A 17,488-nucleotide genomic window follows, 5' to 3' on the forward strand; every position below is an offset into this window, starting at 1 on the left:
CTAAGGTAAGCCGGAGTTTTTAAAAAATTTAAGGAAAACAACAACAACAACAACAACAACAACACACACACACACAGGCCAAGGCAAGAGGATTGCTTGAGCCCAGGAGTTCAAAACTAGCCTAAGCAACATAGTGAGACCTCATCTCTACAAAAACAAAAAACAAAAACTAGGGGAAACCAAGGAGAACAAAATACACCAAAACTGAGTGATGGATGAATACTGACTACAGATTAAATTTACCTGAAATCTAAACACAGATGCAACAAGCTAACAGTTTATAAAATGATTTCTTTCTCTCATTTCAACCCTATCTAAGCTGACTTTTAAAGACGATCAAATTGTGTTGGCACTGTTTTTAGCTTTGATTAGGTGCTCCTTGATTCATATTAACTGCTTCTAGAACATTACAATTTACTCTCAAATTTAATAAGCTGTTCTTTTAGGCTCATAACACTTGATAACGCAAACTTGCCTGGTTACCAGAAGCAAGAAGAATACTTTTTAAAAAAGATACAGATCCCTAGCTTCATTTTCAGAGCTACTGAATCAGAGTATCTGAGTAGAGTGATAAAAAAACACTTTTTAGAAAGCTCCATCAGTGCTTGCCAGGGGACTGGGAAAATATGGAGTGACTGCTTAATGGGTACAAGGGTTTCCTTTGGGCGATGACAAGTGTTCTGGAATCAGGCAGTGGCAATAGCTGCACATCACTGTGAATATACTAAAAAAACCACTGGATTATACACTTAAAATAGTTTAAGCTGGGCACAGGAGTTCATGCCTATAATCCTGGCACTTTGGAAGGCCAAGGTAGGAGCATCACTTGAGGCCAGGAGTTTGAGACCAGACTGAGCTGGTGAGAACCCATCTCTAAAAAAATTGTTTTTTAATTAGCCAGGTGCCTCAGCACAGTCTGTGGTCCCAGCTACTCAGAAGGCTGAAGTGGGAGGATCACCTGAGTGCACGCAGCTGAGGTTGCAGTGAGCTGTGATCACACCTCAGCCTCCCAAGTAGCTGGGACCACAGACCCATGCTACCACACCCAGCTAATATTTTGTATTTTTGGTAGAGACACGGTTTTACCATGTTGCCCAGGCTGGTCTCAAACTCCTGAGCTCAAGTGATCTGCCCACCTCGGACTCCCAAAGTGCAGGGATTACAGGCATGAGCCACCGGGCAAGAGTAACAAATATTTTAAAATGAGCTGCGTGTGGTGGTGGACATCTGTAGTCCCAGCTACTTGGGAGGCTGAGGCAGGAGGATCACTTGAGCCCAGGAGTTTGAGGCTGTGGTAAGCTACGGTCATGACATTGTACCCTAGCCTGGGTGACAGAGCAAGACTCTGTCTCAAATAATTGAAAAAAAAAAATCTGAAACTACTATACATGTATAAAGAAAATGAACAATTAAATATTAATAAATGGATGGTGAAGGGCCGGGCGCAGTGGCTCACGCCTGTAATCCCAGCACTTTGGGAGGCCGAGGCGGGTGGATCACGAGGTCAGGAGATCGAGACCATCCTGGCTAACACGGCGAAACCCTGTCTCTACTAAAAATACAAAAAAAAAAAAAATTTAGCCAGGCGTGGTGGCAGGCGCCTGTAGTCCCAGCTACTCGGAGGGCTGAGGCAGGAGAATGGCAGGAACCTGGGAGGCGGAGATTCCAGTGAGCCAAGATTGCGCCACTGCACCCCAGCCTGGGTGACAGAGCAAGACTCCATCTCAAAAAATGAAAATAAAAAAAGTAAAAAAAATAAATGGATGGCGAATAGAAGCCAGATTTCTTGCTGTTGGGGTGGGAGGTTACAGATAGACAAGTCAGGAGAAGGCTAGAATGTGGTAATGGATTACAGCTGGAAATATGAATATAAACTTATTTAGTTTAATACAGACACAAACTTACATACAGAATTATAGATATGTATATAGAATTAGTAATATACACATATATTTCCTTACTATGTCAGCTGGAGAGAATCCACAAGCCGCAACACCCCAGTAGCAAGAAGCACACCTAAAATGCAGACCTTGGTTATTAACCTTTCTCAGTAAAAGGAGAAATGGCTGATCCTAGGCCAAGGCAGGAAACAAAAGATGAGTCTGGATAATCTTGCACTCCCAGAAAGGAAGTACTCAATAAGCATACATAAATAATAGTGATATGTCAAAGGCATACAGGTGCAAAGTGAAAGGGGTCCCAACAGACAATGCCAGAAAAAAATTGAGAAACAGAATGTAGTAGTATTGGATTATAACCCAAGGTATCAACATCTACAAGTCCACACTGATTAGTAAAGTGAATAAATGAAAGAGATTGAGTAAGTCTTCCATTAAGAACTAAATGAGAGAGAATGAGTAAGTCGTCCATGAAGAACTGCAGATAGTTTATGGAGACATCTCCTTTCAAGGAGGAAGAGCATGTAAGTGTGGCCTGGGTAGAGTGACTTTCTTCCAAAGAATACAGTATGGAAAGAGGAGAAAAAAAGAGTAACTGTACTGTAGAGAAACCTGACAAATACTATTATCAGCCAGGTGATCAAGGTTAACGCTAATAGTGCTAAGTCATGTTGACAGTATGTACCCTTGATAAGATGTGATAAAAATGACATTTTACCTCCGTGATCCTCTTCCTCAAAGCCATAACCCCAGCCTAATCATGAGAAAAACTTAGGACAAATTCTAATAGTGGAGCATCCTACACTTACCTCACTGTACTCCTTAACACTGTCAAGTTCATCAAAAACAAGGAAAGTCTCAGAAACTGTCATGCCAAGAGAAGGCTAAGGAGACATGGTAACTAAATGTAATGCGGTATCCTGGATGGGACCTTGGAACAGAAAAAGGACATTCAGTAAAAACTAGGGCAATCTGAATAAAGTATGAACTTTAGTTAACAATCATTTATTAATATTGGTTTTTTATTTGGGACATATGTAACATCCCAATGTAAGATGTTAATAGAGGCAACCGGTATAAAGGTATACAGGAAACCTCTGTACTATCTTCACAGTTTTTCTGTACATCTAAAACCACTCTACTAAAGCAAAAAGTTTATTTTAAAAAGTTTCTCAGGTAACTCTGATGGTTTGGAAGCCATTAAGCAACGACTCCATCCTCTTCAGAGAAAACATCTACATCTCTAGTTACTTTACCTCATATTGACTTTGTGTCACTCACAGCCTTTATCTCTACCTCAAATCCTGCCCCCATCCTGGTTTCATGTCTATATCCCATCTCAGTTTGACCACTTAAGTTCTTTGACTTCTCATGATTAAAAACCTTTTTTACTCCACTTAAGCCACTTACTTTATTTTTGTTTTTCAGAATTTTTGTTAATATCTTTGGTCATTTTTCTGCTGTGGCAATCATTTTCCTATCGATCTGTAAGAGGAAAACCGATGCTGTCATTTTTGTTGCATATTTTTTAAAACTGTGATTAAATATACATAACATACTGAGGCAAAAGAATCGCTTGAACCAGGGAGGCAGAGGTTGCAGTGAGTCGAGATCATGCCACTGCACTCCAGCCTGGGAGGCAGAGCAAGACTCCATCTCAAAAAAAAAAAAAAAAAAACATATATATATATATATACACACACACACACACACACACATATATATACACACATATATACACACACACACACACACACACACCATAAAATTTACCATTTTAACTATATTTAAATACAGATGGTCCTCAGCTTACAATGGTTCGACTTACAATATTTGGACTTTATAAATGGTGCAAAAGTCATACGTACTCACTAGAAACAGTACTTTGATTTTTGAATTTTTATCTTTTCCTAGGCTATTGGTGTGTGGTATTATACTCTCTTGTGATGCTGGGCAGCTCCCAGTCAGCCACACGATGACAGGGGTAAACAACCACAAGATAATCAACACTTTATTATAAAATAGGCTTCATGTTATTTTGTTCAACCGTAGGCTACCATAAGTATGCTGAGTACATTTACAGAGGCTAGTCTAAGCTATGATGTTCAGTAGACTAGGTGTATTAATGCATTTTTAACTTAACAGTATTTTCAACTAGTGTTTAGTTGGGATGTTAACGCCATCCTAAGTCTAGAAGCACTGTTCAGAGTTCTGTGGCACTGAGTAACATTCACACTGTCATGCAATCATCACTACCATCTATCTCTAGAACTTGATCATCTTCTGTAACTGAAACCCATTTAACAAGAAAACTCATTTCCCACTTTTCCCAGCTCCTGGTAATCACCATTCTTTCTGTCTCCATGAACCTACTCTAGGCACTTTGTGCAAGTGCAATCATATGATATTTTTCCTTTTGTGTGACTAGATTATTTCACTTAGCATACTGACTTCAAAGTTCTGATACATGCTGTAGCATGTGTCACAATTTTTTTTCTATGCTCTCTACACAGCCAATACTTTCCTTTTTAAAGCTGAGTAATATTCCATTTACGTATATACCACATTTTGCTGAGTGGATATTGGGTTGTTTCTACCTTCTGGCTATTGTGAATAATGCTGCTATAAACATGGGTAAACAATGCAAATACATTTTTGATGCCTGTAGTTTTCTTGATAAATCCTTCCTTTGCTTTTAGATATAAAGCTTCTCTAGCCAAAGATCAGAATACATTCAATCTTATTTCAACTACTTTTGATGTTTAACTCTTTTCATCCACTTACCTATAATGCCAATTTTTATTTTTAAACCACACTCTTACTCCTTTATATGTTAATAACTAAATCTCTTTTCAGGCTTTCTAGTCTGTTCCACCAATACTCTGTCTTTCCATTCTTGTATCAATACTGTATTGTTTTTATGTACAGCTTTCTAATACTAATTTTACTCCCTCCTCACCGTTTTTCTTTTTCAAAATTATCTTAATTCTCACCAAATGAATTTCAGAATTAATTATGACAAGGTAAAAATGTTGGTATCTGGGACAAAAAAAATATAAAAATTAAACCATATAAGTATTAGGGGAAAAATCCTTGGATAGAGAAAGCCTTTCCAAAATATGACATAAAAGTCAAAAGTCTTTTTCTTTTTTCTTTTTTTTTTTTTTTGAGACAGAGTCTCACTCTGTTGCCCAGGCTGGAGTGCAGTGGCGTGATCTTGGCTCACCACAACCTCCACCTCCCCAGTTCAAGCGGCGATTCTCCTGCCTTAGCCTCTCAAGTAGCTGGGATTACAAGCATGCAATACCATGCCCAGCTAATTTTTGCATTTTTAGTAGAGATTTGGTTTCATCATGTTGGCCAGGCTGCTTTGGAATTCCTGGCCTGAAGCGATCCGCCCACCTCAGCCTCCCAAAGTGCTAGGATTACAGGCATAAGCCACCATGCCCGGCCTTAAAAGCCGTTTTTTTAAGTCCTAAACAAAAATTTAAAATTTCTACAATGTAAACATCATAAACAGAAATCAGAAAACAAGTGAAAACATTTGCAACACATATGAAAAAGAATAATCCAAGAGGTATAACAAATCAGTGAAAAACAGAAAAATTACAAAAAAAATCAGAAGACATCAACAAAGAACAAAAAACACAAAAGTAAACATACAGAAGTATGCAAACTCATTCACAGTTTTGAAACTATAAAATAATGACATGACTTCTCACTTAAAAGTCCGACCAAGATTAAAACTGTTGGCAAGGGTTCGGGAAAACCAGCATTTTAATCCACTGCTGATGGGGATACGGGATACATTCTCTTTGGAGAGGTATTTGGCAGAAACCATAAAAATTTAAACGCACAGTCTTCTCTTCTAGTAATTCTACTTCTGGGATTGTCCTACAGGTGTACTTACACAAATATGTAAAGATAATATAAAAAGACATTCAAGGAAGTGTTACTAGTATGCCCAAAACACAGGAGGGAAAATCTACATATCCATTTATACCTGGTTAAACAAATTATGACGCATTTTTATCCTGAAAATTATCTTCAAGCATTTATCCTTTGTGTTACAAACAACCCAATTATACTTTTAGTTACTTAAAAATGTACAATTAAATTATTTTTGACTATAGTCACTCTGCTGTGACAGCAAATACTAGGTGTTATTGATTCTTTCTACTTTTTGTACCCATTAACCCTCCCCACTTCTCCAAAAAGCAACTTCCTTATTTTTTTATCTCTTCTTTTCTGAAGAACTTGTAAATATTACGGGTGCCTCAGCATTTTAGGCTAGGTCTATTTTTATTCACTAACCCATGGTACCTAAATGTGTGAAGTTAGAAAACCTAATCCAGTCTCATGGCTTTGAATACCACTAATAAGCCACTGATTTCCAACTCTGTATTTCTAGTCCTAGACCTTCTCTAAAACTCCAGATTTGTGTATGTAAATACCCACTTGACATCTTCACATAGATATCTAATAGGCATAACCAAACCAAAAAGGACTACAGAGAACTCTTTTCTGTTAATCTCTATTCCAATAAATGCCACCAACATCCATCCATCACTTAAGCCAGAAATTCAGAAATGCTGATTCCATCTCTAAAATATACCACAAATTAAATTCATGTCTTCCCATCTCACTTGCTACCATCCTAATCCAAGCCACCATCATCTCTTGAATAGACTATTGCAAACACTTCCCAAATGATCTTCCTGCTTACATTCTTGTCACCACCTCCACCTTATACACACCCCCATCTTCTACAGGCAGTTGCCAGAGTGTGTGTTGTTGTTGTTTTTTAAGAGACGAGTTTCACTATGTTGCCCAGGCTGGCCTTAAGCTCCTGGGCTCAAGCGATCTGCCCACATCGGTCGCCCAAGCAGCTAGGAGTACAGGTGTGTGCTTCTGCACCTGACTGGAGTAATCATTCATGCATTCATTTATTGAGACACGATCTTGTTCTGTAGCTCAGACTGGAGTGCAGTGGCATGATCATGGCGCACTGCAGTCTCAAGTGATCAATCCTCCCACCTGAGCCTCCCAAGTAGCTGAGACTGCAGACACATGTTATCACATCCATCTAATTTTTGTATTTTTTGTAGAGACAGGGTTTTGCCATGTTGCCAAGACTGGTCTTGAACTGCTGGGCTCAAGTCATCCTCCCGCCTCGGCCTCCCAAAGTGCTGGGGGATTACAGGCTTGAATCACTGTGCCCAGCCGCAGAGTAATCTTTTAAAACTAAAAATCAAATTATATCACCGCCCTGCTTGAACTTTTTCATTGGTTTCCCATTCAAACTAAACTATGTGTATACAAAGCAGAATTAATGGAAAAGACACATGAAGAATTTTCAAAACATTTAAAATCCTCTTAGAGCTAGAAGACTAATAACATGCAGAACTAAGTAGTTACAAAAAAGAACCAATACAGAGTATGAACATACATGGGTTGAAATAAAGAACTCTTCAGATTAGGTATATAATAGATAAGCCAAAGAATGAATTAGTGAGCTAGAAGAACAAGTAGAGAAGACAGTCCCAGAAGACATCAGGAAGGGATTAGAAAAAAAACAAAATATTAAAAGTTAAGAGACATACAGAAACTAGAAGTGACAAAATCCATACAACAGAATTCCTGTAAAGAGAAGAAAATGAAGAAAACAAAGTATTTGAAAAAAATGACCACTAATTTTTCCATAAAGAGAAGAAAATGGAGAAAACAAAATATTTGAAAAAATGACCAGTAATTTCCCCCAAATAAGAAAAGGTGAAAGAACTCAGATTAAATTGTCCGGAATACATCCTGGGACACACAGTAGGCTCCCGACAAATTCAATATTTGATAAATGAGTGAGTAAACACGAATCCAAGGGCCAAACCAGGAAAATGAACTATACACAGACACATTACAACGAAACTGAAAAAGACAAAGGATTTCAAAATGTTCTAGAGAGGAAAAGAAATCAAACTGCCATCAGAACTTCCCCCAAAGTAACATCAGAGATAAGAAAACAATGTAGTAATATTCTCAAAATGTTAAAGGGAAACTATTTAAAACCAAAATCATTACTCAAACTAAGCTATTGGTGATACTAAGCTATCAGCTATACCTAAGGGTTAACGAAAAATATTTTCAGACATCAAAAGGCTTTAGAAGGACATGTAAATACCCTGTTTGAAAATCTGCTTTTGAGTAGGCACTCAAATAATAGAAATAAATCTATGGGCTGGGTACAGTGGCTCACGCCTGTAATTCCAACACTTTGGAAGGCTGAGGTAGGAGGACTGCTTGAGGTCAGGAGTTGGAGACCAGCCTGGGCAACACAGTGAGACCCGTCTCTACAAAAAAATTTTTTAAGAAAGAAACATATGAGGACATTACGTAACATATGGGAGTAAGAGTGAGTTTATAATCTAATAAGTCTATTTCATACAAAAAGAAAAAGGACAAATATGTAAAAGAATACCCCTATCAATCAACAAGGCTTTTGGGAAAGAGTAGGGGTCAAGGAGAGGGAAAAAGCCCACAGGAAAGTGAGAAAGCACTTAAAGGACTTATCTGGCTTAGAGGGAAAATATACGTTAAAATTAAAAAACTGTAGAAAATGAATAGAAATATAGGTCTCAATAAATCAAATGGATGCCTTTGAAAACAAACGAACATTCAATCTATGTGACAGAAGGCAGAAAAAAAATTTTTTTAAGTGTGGTAAATAGAATGTAAATAACTTCCAATATATATGTTACTACAATAAATGAAACTCACTAATCAAGAGTCTGTAAGAGTGGATAAACAGAATCCAGCAATATACTTTAAAAAAAAAAAAGCAGACCACTAAAGAAGACCAAAAACGGTGAAAATAAAAAGACAGGATGAAGATATACCTGGAAATATAAACCCAGGCTGGTAGATGACCTTTCTGTTTTTTAAAGACCTATTTATGAATAATTGAGAGTCCTCCTGGTCTGGACTTTTACTCAAAGAGCCCAGTCTCGGCTTTCTGCCATTCCTGGGCCAATGGATTCCACTACTACATTAAAGCTCACACACTAAAGGTATCTTTTTATTTTCCCTATAGGACAAAGCTTCAACTTCTGTTCTCTGTTATGACTGTGTTCTTTTTCATTTCAGGCACCTGCAGATTCCCCTTTCTTTAAATGTTTTATTTTTATCTAGCATTTCCATATTTGAAAAAGAAGGGGGCATCTCCAGTCTACCCTTTTGTCCAGAAGTCCCTAAAACATGTACTTTAGATTAAATACAACTGAGAGCAAAGTCCAAATTATTTTTTTCTTTTTGTTTTTTAAGTATTGAGACCAGGTCTTGCTTTGTTGCCTAGGCTAGCCACAAACTCATGGCCTCAAGTAATCCTCCTGCTTCGGCCTCTCAAAAGTGCTGGGATGACAGGCATGAACCAATGCACCTGGCCTAAATTACTTAATTTCATCATCTATATTATGAAATGATAAAGTTCAATAAAAAGGCTATGAGAAGTAACTAAAATTATACCTTAGCACAGACCCCAGTGCATATAAAATATTCAAATTTACCACCCACTTTGTATTCTACCTAGAGAAAGTAAAGAGAGAACTCTGAGCATGGAATGCAAGTTCCTAACTTGCAGTGGAAGTTCCAGCTTCCACTGAGCTGCAGCCGCTTTCAGGGCAAAAACGCTTTCTTCGAAATTGATTTGAGAAAAAAAGACAACTAGCAAAGGACCATATCACAGTACACAATTTTGAATGGTCCTTAAGCGTCATTCAGTTAGGAAAGTGACCATCACTTTTTATGTAGTGTGATCTGGGAGCTTGAGGTCCAAGACTCACTCTATTCTGAGATCTACCAAAGACTTTTTGGTTGACCTTCATCAGTTCTCAGTATTTCTGTTTCTTCTTGAAAGTAAAATTAAATTAGATGACATTTAAGATCCTCTCATTCCAAAATTCTGCTTCTTAAATAAGAGGTTTAGAATGATTTCACTCCAAATTCTAGTATTTTTTCTATGAATGCAAAATGATACCTTAAATTATTAGATGTACTTACTGCTGTTTTCCTCACATGCAAAAAATAAACCATTAGACATAAACACTAAGTAATTCCTACTTAAACCGAGCAAGCAGCTTAATTCCCTCACATTTTTAAAGTGGTTTTGAAAAAAATACTGGAAAAAGCCTCGAAACAAATAGTTGTGCTTCTGAGATATTAACTGGACTTCCCTCCCTGCCTTAGCTATTTAAGCCATTCAAGTGAGAATTCAGTCTATAAAAAGGGAACATGCTCTCTTTATCATATTTTCCTAAAGTAATAGTTAATTTTCACCACAATGTTTTCTGGCAGTTATTCCATAACATTTTCCCACAAAAAGCTCATGGTTGCATTCCAGATCAAGAAATTAGCATCATTTTTTTTTTTTAATCACAAAATTGGCCGGGTGCGATGGCTTACACCTGTAATCCCAGCACTTTGGGAGGCCAAGGCAGGCGGATCACGAGGTCAAGAGATCGAGACCATCCTGGCTAATATGGTGAAACCCCGTCTCTACTGAAAATACAAAAAATTAGCCAGGTGTGGTGGCAGGTGCCTGTAGTCCCAGCTACTCGGGAGGCTGAGGCAGGAGAATGGCTTGAACCCGGGAGGCAGACCTTGCAGTGAGCCAAAATCACACCACTGCACTCTAGCCTGGGCAACAGGGCGAGACTCCGTCTCAAAAAATAATAATAAAAAATAAAAATAAATTTAAAAAAATCACAGAATCACAAAATTTAACCACCAACAGCATGCAAAAGATGAAGAAAAAAGTACAGGCATCTACAATCTTTTACAACAAACTGTCCTCAACAATGTCCTTAAAACAATGTTCTTAAAAGTCCTTAAGGAATTTTTATGGTCTATTTTATAAAGTTCTCTAAAGTTTTAACTTTAGAATGGAGATGTATTGCTTTTATCAACAAAAAAAATTCTTTTAAAATAATAACATAGATCCATTTCTACTTAGTTTCCTCTGGAGTCCTACAGCATTCTGGGTAGAACTCAAGAGGAAGTAATACATGAGATGGCAGGTAACGGAGTGCTTCAGACAGTGGTAGACGAAAAGAGATAAAAGGTACTTACATGTTTTCTAACTCTAAATCCAGAATAGGGAAAGAAGCAAAAGATTTAGGACACAAGCTCAATCCAGTAAACAAAGGATTCATTTTGTATTGGTGCTGCTAAATATTATACCTTTCGGGAGTCTGAGCCTGAGAAAGAATTCAGAAGACTATACAAAATAAATACATTACAGGCCAGGCACGATGGTTCACTCCTGTATTCCCAGCACTTTGTGAGGCCGAGGCGAGAAGATCACCTGAGGTCAGGAGGTCGAGACCAGCCTGGCCAACATGGTGAAACCCCGTCTCTACCAAAAACACAAAAATTAGCCGGGAGTGGTGGGCGCATGCCTGTAGTCCCAGCTACTCAGGAGGCTGAAGCAGCAGAATGGCTTGAACCCAGGAGGTGGAGGTTGCAGTGAGTCCAGATTGCACCACTATACTCCAGCCTGGGTGACAGAGTGAGACTCCGTCTCAAAAAAAAAAAAAAATAAATAAATAAATAAATAAATAAATACAAATAGTCGGTTTGCTTTAGCTATATGTCTATTATTACTTTCAAAATTCCACAAAGGTAAACCTACAGGATAGAGTTCTATTTAGATAGTCCCATTGCCTGAAATAATAAACAACCGGTATCTACTAATCCTAGCCAAATCTAGGTAAAATACATTAGAAGGAAATTAGGAAAGTAAAAAATGAGCACTATAAAACTTGGGTTCTAATTGTAACTTGAAATTTCTAGTAAACTCTTTGGCTTTCAGTTTCCTCATTTTAAAATGATGTCCATTCCAATTCTAAAATTCTACCATTCTTTATCTCCCCCAACCATCACTTTCCTTAATATAGACATCATGAAAAGTATGTTCAATAAACACTAGTCTAAATGAACTAATTCTCCTTAAAATGTCAAGAAAAACGAATTAAGTCTGTGATGTTAACTTATTTAAGTGTGGGTATTTCCTTTAGCTATCATATCCTAGTTTGCTCATGCAATTATTCTATCACTTAGCATTTATTAAACACTTACATGTCACATAATGGAACTAAGATGAACAAAACACAACCCTAGCCTGAAGGGAACTGACAGTTTTTAACAGAAAAAAGACAATTTAATTACCATGCAGAATAATAAATGCTATGTAAGCAAGCACCCAATTTGGGTGCATGTGTACGGAGGTAGGGGTGGGGAATTTCAAGAAGAGGGAACACTAAAATAGAGTGTTGAGGATGACTCTGATGCAGGTAGATATAGATGGGGCTGGTGTGGGAGGAGGATAAGCATATGCACAGATGTACACACATGCCCACACACAAAAGCAGACCACAATGAAGGAACAGCAAAAAACTGAAGCAGAGTGCGACAGAAAATGAGGCTGAAGAAAGCAGGAAGGGATCTCATCATGAAGTCCCTTGTCATTGTGTAGTCTGTTCTTTATGGTAACAAAAAAGGCTTCTAAAAAAAGTAGTGACATAATTCGAGTAGTGTGTTCAGAAATGTGCCCTTGGTGAAACTCTGGAAGATGGACTTAAGAGGAATTACCTAAGACACAAGGAGACCACTTAAAGCACAATGACCAGATTGTGGCGGGGGGAGGGTCACAGGGGACAGGGGTGGAAGAGTAAACAAGAACAAGAAGCCTAGAATGAAACCTAAGTTTCTGGCTCCAGCAATAAATAAGTAAAATTGCTTTGGAAATAATTTAAGCAATTAGCATTTATCTGTTGTATTTATCTTCTAATAGTAATAAATAAACACCTCAAATTTTTAAAAAATAAAATTTTCATTACTTCATTAAATATTTACAAGACTTTAAAGAGATGTTTTTGACAACGTGAAACATCTGATTGTAAAGGATCACATTCTAACAATACATTTAGAGTTTGTAAATAAATATGGGCAGTTATATTTACAATTATCTATTTGCCTAGGGTATCTTATACATACATACATACATACCTGTGTGTGTGTGTATATATATATATATTTTTTTCCCTCCCTCCAGAATTGTTAAGGTAGGTATATAAAATATTCATCTGCAATTGAGAGGGTTGGCACAGATGACTTCTAAAGGTCTGAGATTTTTTAAATGAGTTGCTGAGTTTACTGACCTTCTGGCCCTAACAGGTTCTAAATTGCTGCAACTTCCATAAACCAGTAGAGGGCTGCAACAGCTCAGAGAAAATGGTTAGCCAGCTTTACTTGCATTTCCGGCACTGGGAGCAGAGAATACTACCAATGCTGAAAAGTAAAATCTAATAGCCACTGTATTCACTTCACTGTCAACAGGGAAAAAGTTTACAGGTTCTAAAAGGATTCTAAAACCCTGAAAACTAGAAAAATTCATAATGAAGAATTCTGCCATCTCCTTTCTCTTCTAGCAAAATGGTAAACTGTTTGAAGGCCAAGTAAAATTTCACAGAGTAAGTACAGTGAAAAAGCCAATCAAAATGAGTTGGCAATTCACCACTTCCTTTTAGACCTATTGCTCCACACAACTGATCTTCCTAAAATAATTATTTTGTTTGGTTCCTCTCAAATCTATACTTTATTAGTTTTGTTCTGCATACAGTGAAATGTTGAAGTTTAGCTTTCACTAGATTTCTAGGTACATTTCTACTACATACATAAATCTTATTTTCAACTCCTCTAGTCACGCTGCTCTCACTACTATATACGATGTGCAACAGACTTAAGATGGAAGAGGTCAGGCTTCACTGAATACGTCACAGTTGAGATGAACCATGAAGAAATAAAAGGATTTAAATAGGTCTAGAGAAAAAGGAAAGTTCATCATGCTATTTTTTGTACCTTTTAAATTATCTAAAATATTCTAAATAAATTTTTTTGTATTTTATTTTTGCACCCTCTGCAGCCCCCCCCAAAAGATAGGCTATTGCAGCCAATCTTTGCAACATATCATAACAATTATAAATAAGGCTGGTGCTAATCTTAAGTATTGCTCACAGCTTAACCCCCAAAAGTGCCCTATCTCACTTTTACTGCTTTCTATAAAAATGACAGGCACATACTTTAGCCTTAAATGAAAGGATTTTTAACTACTTAAATAATCGATATAGTTTTAACAGTGGTACATAAGATAAGTGAGATTGGGATAGGTCATTAAGAAACCAGAATAGTTTACAATAATCACTGCTTCTGCAATATAAGCCTGAGATCCTTAAAAAAACACGTCCAAATTCTTGATGCAGTTGTGGAGAGCTGAAATCAGTCCCTACAAGACAGCAATCCAAGTAATAAATAAAGTATTTCTAACTTACATACAACATCATCTCCACCCTGATCCAATAATATGACGGGTAATAACACTGCTCAAATTACAGATTAAAATTGTCACTTCCATGACTATACCAGGACTGAATTGTTTAGGCCTTTTAATCTTGAACTGCTATGTTTTTCTTTATCCTGCTCACTCTCCAACACAAACTTACCTCTTATAATATACACTAGATTTCAGAACAACTGTATATTCCAGGGCATTCAAAGGAAAACACACTTTAAACTGGTTTAATGTAGCAGTATATGTCACTGGTAGCTCTTCTGACCAAAGTCACTTAGAATTATAAACTGTTTACCCTGCCAAAGCATGTTGATGAGAAGGAGAAATATGGTAATGAGGGACCAGAACAGAGTAATTTCACTGTATTCTAATAGCTGAAAGAAAGTAATGTGAAAAGGCTGGTACTCTGAAAACTCCAACATCAATGCAAAAGAATAAGCGTGTATTTGGTTGGTTTTTAAATTTTTTTTTATTTTTATGGAGATGGAGTCTCACTATGTTGGCCAGGCTACTTTCAAACTCCTGGCCTCAAGCAATCCTCTCACTTCTGCCTCCCACAGTGATGGGATTGCAGGTGTGTGCCACTGTGCCCAGCCAAAACTCTTTTGTAGATGGTGTCTCACTATTTTGGCCCAGGCTGGGCTCAAACTCATGTTCCTCCCACCTCAACCTCCTGGAGTAGCTGGGATTACAGGCATGTGCCACTGTGCCAGGCTTGGTTTTATTTTTAAAATAGAACACTTTCTGACATATAACCACACAAATGTTTTTGAATCAGGGGAAAAAAAGGCAAATGTCACTGATGGTGCAAATGTTAAGCAGGTTTACTAAAGGAATTACATTATAAAAAATAACCCCTAAAAAAGAAATTAAGGACTCTAAGAATCTAAGAGTTCTACAGCAAAAACTGAACCTACATTTCAGTGATTCTTGGCCTTTTTGAAGAGACCTATTTCAGTGCCTAAAACACACAGGTCCTTTTCCCTGAACTCATATTCACCAAAAAATCTACAACTTCAAAATATACACAGAACCTCTTCCTAATTATGCATCTTGGTTTTAGGTAATTACCTCTTCTTGCTAGATTTTAAGTTGCCCATAAACAGAGAATGCCTTCTTCAGATATGTGCTTACAATTGGGGTCTAAACCCTTAAGAACCTTTCTAAATAGTTACCTCCTATTTAAATTCTATACTTCTAGAATTACTTTCTAAGAAAATGTGTATTATATCATTTCCCACCTTGGAAATTAATTTTTATTAAGCCCCTCATCCTAGTAATTGTGGCTGTTCTCAACTGCTACCCACTTTTAGTCCCAGTTCATCCTCTTATGCCAGTCAGACCACCCTCTTGCCATTGGCACTGAGGTGATTCTCATTCATTCAATAAACATATGCTAACCATTTACAACGTGATGGAACAGAGAACAAGACAGAATGATTCGTGTCTTTACATGGCTTACCATGTTCCTTTCCACAGCAACTAGAAAGCAATTTGGATGATTAAGGAATAATAATATCCTCCTATGTGATTATGTGTGTATTTTGTTTCCTGAGTGTGAATTCTTAAAAAGACACATACTATAATATTGCCTTCACTTGTATCTTCCCGAATCCCTGCCTCAACAATGCTAGATGTAGTGCTGTACCTAGAGACATTCCTCTAAAAACTGTTAATTATGTAAATGTTTAAAACTTCACTACATCCGGAGTCTGGCATGGCGGCATACGCCTGCAATCCCAGCTACAAGACAGGCTGGGACAGGAGGATTCCTTGAGCCCAGAAGTTTGAGGCTGTAGTGAGCTATGATGACACCACTGCACTCCAGCCTGGGCAACAGAGCAAGAACCCATATCTAAAAATAAAACTAACAAAAACTTCATTATATCTATGATACTTGTTCATTGTGGTAAAACTGGAAAATTCAGAAATAAAAAGATAAAAATTTCAAATACTTTCAAATTCAAGAACCCATTACATTTTCAGACTGAATACTTCATGACTTTTCACTTTTTACTCCTTGTAAAAGTCCATAATCATAATTATTATATTAGTATGATATACATATTAATATGTATACATATTACATAATGCATGTATTACATACATACAAATACATACATAATTAATATGATATGCAAATTACATATTTTCCCCTAAAGTTTCTAAATTTATCATTTTATCTTTTCTTTTAATATCATCATCTTTGAAGGTGCAGTTTTGAAAGGAAGCAATATAGTCACCATCACTTACTAGATATGTGTAACTTTAAATGATTTAACTTGAACCTTAGGTGCAAAATGGGAATAAGATAAACCTCGTTAAGATTTTTGCAAGTATATGTGGAGAACCTATAATCAACTATGGAGTAGTTGTAATTATACCTCTGCCAGTCTATTAGCACTTCATAATGAATACGACTCAAGTGTGAGACTACATGTTTCCCCCTATGCTCAAAAGATTCTGTTTTCTGCTACTCCCACCCTAACATCTGAGTATACAAAAGCTATAGGGAGGGGAAATTCTTAGACTAGGAGTGTGAATGGAATAATAAAAGAGCATAAAGAGTAATCACCCCAATAAGGTAGTAGTACTTTGGACAGAGCCTATTCTTCTGGGGTTTTTGAAGGGGCAATGGTGCTATAAAATAATATTTGTAACATATAGAAGATTAATAATCACTAATATATAAAGATTATGCAAAAGGAGGTTGGAGAATAACCTTTTTATTATAATCTTTAAACAATAGCATACAATAATTGCATGCTGTAAAACCCTAATAAAAATGTTAAAATATTATTTAAATTATTGATTGCTACTCCTGGAAGTTTTGAGTAAGAAAAAAAGAGAAAAATGGCCAAAGGATATGATGTGTCAAGTCACAGTAGAGAAAATGCAAATGATTATTTCCTCATGCATTAGCTAATGTAAAATGAAAGTGGTAATATAATTTTTAAGTTTAATAACACAAATATAGGTATGTAAGTATCTATGTAAGTATAGATTAATTTTCAATGGGGCTTTCCAAGAAAGAGCACTAGTGCCTGAAGGAAGAGGAAGAGCTTCAAAGGGTGAAAAAGGACAAAGGAAAGAATGAGTAAGCCAATCTGCTGTCAACCATTCTTGCTTACTTTCAATAACATGAGGACAAATAGAAACACACTAAAGAGGGTGGTGGTGGTGGTGGTGTTTG

At 36.9% G+C, this 17,488-nt stretch overlaps 1 protein-coding gene across 11 annotated transcripts in view; it reads right to left on the minus strand.

Annotated features, from left to right (window-relative positions):
- Nucleotides 1-17,488, minus strand: part of ANKRD12 (ankyrin repeat domain 12) — a 146,644-nt gene that overhangs the window by 122,111 nt on the left and 7,045 nt on the right. The window contains exons 2-3 of one of the 11 annotated variants that reach the window (XM_055368646.2): nt 3,309-3,383; nt 2,708-2,829 (exon numbers count right to left, since the gene is read on the minus strand). The exons of 9 other annotated variants lie outside the window; for them this stretch is intronic. The gene's annotated coding sequence lies outside the window, so the exon portion shown is untranslated. The remainder of the gene's footprint in view (nt 1-2,707; nt 2,830-3,308; nt 3,384-17,488) is intronic. One more of the 11 variants, XM_063699389.1, reaches the window with a different exon arrangement.

This window comes from Gorilla gorilla, chromosome 17 (assembly GCF_029281585.2).
Source record: "Gorilla gorilla gorilla isolate KB3781 chromosome 17, NHGRI_mGorGor1-v2.1_pri, whole genome shotgun sequence".
In the NCBI taxonomy this organism is placed as follows: domain Eukaryota; kingdom Metazoa; phylum Chordata; class Mammalia; order Primates; family Hominidae; genus Gorilla; species Gorilla gorilla.